The sequence below is a fragment of the Scyliorhinus torazame genome, chromosome 24, assembly GCF_047496885.1.
Source record: "Scyliorhinus torazame isolate Kashiwa2021f chromosome 24, sScyTor2.1, whole genome shotgun sequence".
Taxonomy (NCBI): Eukaryota; Metazoa; Chordata; class Chondrichthyes; order Carcharhiniformes; family Scyliorhinidae; genus Scyliorhinus; species Scyliorhinus torazame.
This window is the reverse complement of record NC_092730.1, coordinates 10,966,003-10,971,002: the sequence shown is the minus strand read 5'-3', so window position 1 is coordinate 10,971,002 and position 5,000 is coordinate 10,966,003. Positions and strand designations below refer to the sequence as shown.

General features: G+C 71.4%; 1 protein-coding gene across 1 annotated transcript in view; it reads right to left on the bottom strand.

Annotated features, from left to right (window-relative positions):
* The window catches only part of LOC140399881 (proton-coupled zinc antiporter SLC30A1-like), a 25,623-nt gene that overhangs the window by 18,089 nt on the left and 2,534 nt on the right, over positions 1-5,000 (bottom strand). The gene's annotated exons all lie outside the window — the stretch shown is intronic.

Genomic DNA, 5,000 nt, shown 5'->3' with positions numbered 1-5,000 from the left:
GAGCCGGAGAGATGGGGGGGAGAGGAGCCGGAGAGATGGGGGGAGAGGAGGGGGAGAGATGGGGGGAGAGGAGCCGGAGAGATGGGGGGAGAGGAGCCGGAGAGATGGGGGGGAGAGGAGCCGGAGAGATGGGGGGAGAGGAGCCGTGAGATGGGGGGGAGGAGCAGGAGAGATGGGGGGAGAGGAGCCGGAGAGATGGGGCGCGAGGAGCCGGACAGATGGGGGAGAGGAGCCGGAGAGATGGGGGGGAAAGGAGCCGGAGAGATGGGGGGGAGAGGAGCCGGAGAGATGGGGGAGAGGAGCCGGAGAGATGGGGGGAGTGGAGCCGGAGAGATGGGGGGAGAGGAGCCGGAGAGATGGGGGTAGAGGAGCCGGAGAGATGGGGGGAGAGGAGCCGGAGAGATGGGGGGAGAGGAGCCGGAGAGATGGGGGGAGAGGAGCCGGAGAGATGGGGGGGGGAGGAGAGGGAGAGATGGGGGGGGAGGAGCCGGAGAGATGGGGGGGGAGGAGCCGGAGAGATGGGGGGGGGAGGAGAGGGAGAGATGGGGGAGAGGAGCCGGAGAGATGGGGGGGGGAGGAGGGGGAGAGATGGGGGGGAGGAGCTGGAGAGATGGGGGGGAGGAGCCGGAGAGATGGGGGGGAGGAGCCGGAGAGATGGGGGGAGTGGAGCCGGAGAGATGGGGGGAGAGGAGCCGGAGAGATGGGGGGGGGGAGGAGGGGGAGAGATGGGGGGAGAGGAGCTGGAGAGATGGGGGGAGAGAAGCCGGAGAGATGGGGGGAGAGGAGCCGGAGAGATGGGGGGGGGAGGAGCCGGAACTATGGGGGGAGAGGAGCCGGAGAGATGGGGGGAGAGGAGCCGGAGAGATGGGGAGAGGAGCCGGAGAGATGGGGGGAGAGGAGCCGGAGAGATGGGGGGGGAGGAGCCGGAACTATGGGGGGAGAGGAGCCGGAGAGATGGGGGGGGGGAGCCGGAGAGATGGGGGTGGAGGAGGGGGAGAGATGGGGGAGAGGAGCCGGAGAGATGGGGGGGGGAGGAGCCGGAACTATGGGGGGAGAGGAGCCGGAGAGATGGGGGGAGAGGAGCCGGAGAGATGGGGGAGAGGAGCCGGAGAGATGGGGGGAGAGGGGCCGGAGAGATGGGGGGGGAGGAGAGGGACAGATGGGGGGAGAGGAGCCGGAGCGATGGGGGGAGAGCAGCCGGTGAGATGGGGGGGGGGAGAGGGAGAGATGGGGGAGAGGAGCCGGAGAGATGGGGGGGGAGAGGAGCCGGAGAGATGGGGGGGGAGAGGAGCCGGAGAGATGGGGGGAGAGGTGCCGGAGAGATGGGGGGAGGAGGAGGGGGAGAGATGGGGGAGAGAGGAGGGGGAGAGATGGTGGGGGAGAGGAGCCGGAGAGATGGGGGGAGAGGAGCCGGAGGGATGGGGGGAGAGGAGCCGGAGAGATGGGGGAGAGGAGCCGGAGAGATGGGGGGAGAGGAGCCGGAGAGATGGGGGAGAGGAGCCGGAGAGATGGGGGAGAGGAGCCGGAGAGATGGGGGGAGAGGAGCCGGAGAGATGGGGGAGAGGAGCCGGAGAGATGGGGGGAGAGCAGCCGGAGAGATGGGGGGAGAGGAGCCGGAGAGATGGGGGGGGAGGAGGGGGAGAGATGGGGGAGAGAGGAGGTCGAGAGGTGGTGGGGAGAGGAGCCAGAGGGATGGGGGGAGAGGTGCCGGAGAGATGGGGGGAGAGGAGGCGGAGAGATGGGGGGAGAGGAGCCGGAGAGAAGGGGGGAGAGGAGCCGGAGAGATGGGGGGAGAGGAGCCGGAGAGATGGGGGGAGAGGAGCCGGAGAGATGGGGGGAGGGGAGCCGGGGAGATGGGGGGAGAGGAGCCGGAGAGATGGGGGAGAGGAGGGGGAGAGATGGGGGAGGAGGGGGAGAGATGGGGGGTGAGGAGCCGGAGAGATGGGGGGGGGATTAGCCGGAGAGATGGGGGAGAGGAGCCGGAGAGATGGTGGGGGAGGACGGGGAGAGATGGGGGAGAGAGGAGGGGGAGAGATGGTGGGGGGGAGCCGCGGAGATGGGGGGGGGGAGAGGAGGGGGAGAGATGGGGGGGGAGGACGGGGAGAGATGGGGGGGGAGGAGCCGGGGAGATGGGGGGGAGGAGCCGGGGCGATGGGGGGGAGGAGCCGGAGAGATGGGGGGGGGGAGAGATGGGGGGAGGGAACCGTGGAGATGGGGGGTGGGGGGGGAGCCGGGGAGATGGGGGGAGGAGCCGGAGAGATGGGGGGGGAGGAGGGGGCGAGATGGGGGGGGGAGCCGGGGAGATGGGGGTGGGGGAGGAGGGGGAGAGATGGGGGGGAGCCGGGGAGATGGGGGGGGGGGGAGGGGAAGAGATGGGGTGGGGGCCGGGGAGATGGGGGGGAGCCGGGGAGATGGGGGGGGGCCTGGGAGATGGGGGGAGGAGCCGGGGAGATGGGGGGGGGCCGGGGAGATGGGGGGGGAGGAGGGGGAGAGATGGGGGGAGCCGGGGAGATGGGGGGGGGAGCCGGGGAGATGGGGGGGGGGGGAGCCGGGGAGATGGGGGGGGGCGGGGAGATTGGGGGGGGAGGAGGGGGAGAGATGGGGGGGAGCCGGGGAGATGGGGGGGGGGGAGCCGGGGAGATGGGGGGGGAGCCGGGGAGATGGGGGGGGGGGGCGGGGAGATTGGGGGGGGATAGCCGGGGAGATTGGTGGGGGGGTAGCCGGGGAGATGGGGGGGGGGGCCGGGGAGATGGTGGGGGGGCGGGGAGATGGGGGGGGGGAGCCGCGGAGATGGGGGGGGGCCAGAGAGATGGGGGCCGGGCCGGGGAGATGGGGGGCCGGGAGATGGGGGGGGGGCCGGGGAGATGGGGGGAGGGAGCCGGGGAGAGATGGGGGGGCCGGGGAGATGGGGGGGGGCCGGGGAGAGATGAGGGGGGGGGCGGGGAGATGGGGGGGGCCGGGGAGATGGGGGGGGCCGGAGAGATGGGGGGAGAGGAGCCGGAGAGATGGGGTGGGGGGAGGAGGGGGAGAGATGGGGGGGAGAGGAGCTGGAGAGATGGGGGGAGAGAAGCCGGAGAGATGGGGGGAGAGGAGGGGGAGAGATGGGGGGAGAGGAGCCGGAGAGATGGGGGGGGGAGGAGCCGGAACTATGGGGGGAGAGGAGCCGGAGAGATGGGGGGAGAGGAGCCGGAGAGATGGGGAGAGGAGCCGGAGAGATGGGGTGAGAGGAGCCGGAGAGATGGGGGGGGAGGAGCCGGAACTATGGGGGGAGAGGAGCCGGAGAGATGGGGGGGCGGGGAGCCGGAGAGATGGGGGTGGAGGAGGGGGAGAGATGGGGGAGAGGAGCCGGAGAGAATGGGGGGGGGAGGAGCCGGAACTATGGGGGGAGAGGAGCCGGAGAGATGGGGGGAGAGGAGCCGGAGAGATGGGGGAGAGGAGCCGGAGAGATGGGGGGAGAGGAGCCGGAGAGATGGGGGGGGAGGAGAGGGAGAGATGGGGGGAGAGGAGCCGGAGCGATGGGGGGAGAGCAGCCGGTGAGATGGGGGGGGGGAGGGGGAGAGATGGGGGAGAGGAGCCGGAGAGATGGGGGGGGAGAGGAGCCGGAGAGATGGGGGGGGAGAGGAGCCGGAGAGATGGGGGGAGAGGTGCCGGAGAGATGGGGGGAGGAGGAGGGGGAGAGATGGGGGAGAGAGGAGGGGGAGAGATGGTGGGGGAGAGGAGCCGGAGAGATGGGGGGAGAGGAGCCGGAGGGATGGGGGGAGAGGAGCCGGAGAGATGGGGGAGAGGAGCCGGAGAGATGGGGGGAGAGGAGCCGGAGAGATGGGGGAGAGGAGCCGGAGAGATGGGGGGAGAGGAGCCGGAGAGATGGGGGGAGAGGAGCCGGAGAGATGGGGGAGAGGAGCCGGAGAGATGGGGGGAGAGCAGCCGGAGAGATGGGGGGGAGAGGAGCCGGAGAGATGGGGGGGGAGGAGGGGGAGAGATGGGGGAGAGAGGAGGTCGAGAGATGGTGGGGAGAGGTGCCAGAGGGATGGGGGGAGAGGTGCCGGAGAGATGGGGGGAGAGGAGGCGGAGAGATGGGGGGAGAGGAGCCGGAGAGAAGGGGGGAGAGGAGCCGGAGAGATGGGGGGAGAGGAGCCGGAGAGATGGGGGGAGAGGAGCCGGAGAGATGGGGGGAGAGCAGCCGGTGAGATGGGGGGGGGGAGGGGGAGAGATGGGGGAGAGGAGCCGGAGAGATGGGGGGGGAGAGGAGCCGGAGAGATGGGGGGGGAGAGGAGCCGGAGAGATGGGGGGAGAGGTGCCGGAGAGATGGGGGGAGGAGGAGGGGGAGAGATGGGGGAGAGAGGAGGGGGAGAGATGGTGGGGGAGAGGAGCCGGAGAGATGGGGGGAGAGGAGCCGGAGGGATGGGGGGAGAGGAGCCGGAGAGATGGGGGAGAGGAGCCGGAGAGATGGGGGGAGAGGAGCCGGAGAGATGGGGGAGAGGAGCCGGAGAGATGGGGGGAGAGGAGCCGGAGAGATGGGGGGAGAGGAGCCGGAGAGATGGGGGAGAGGAGCCGGAGAGATGGGGGGAGAGCAGCCGGAGAGATGGGGGGAGAGGAGCCGGAGAGATGGGGGGGGAGGAGGGGGAGAGATGGGGGAGAGAGGAGGTCGAGAGATGGTGGGGAGAGGAGCCAGAGGGATGGGGGGAGAGGTGCCGGAGAGATGGGGGGAGAGGAGGCGGAGAGATGGGGGGAGAGGAGCCGGAGAGAAGGGGGGAGAGGAGCCGGAGAGATGGGGGGAGAGGAGCCGGAGAGATGGGGGGAGAGGAGCCGGAGAGATGGGGGGAGGGGAGCCGGGGAGATGGGGGGAGAGGAGCCGGAGAGATGGGGGAGAGGAGGGGGAGAGATGGGGGAGGAGGGGGAGAGATGGGGGGAGAGGAGCCGGAGAGATGGGGGGGGGGAGGAGCCGGAGAGATGGGGGAGAGGAGCCGGAGAGATGGTGGGGGAGGACGGGGAGAGATGGG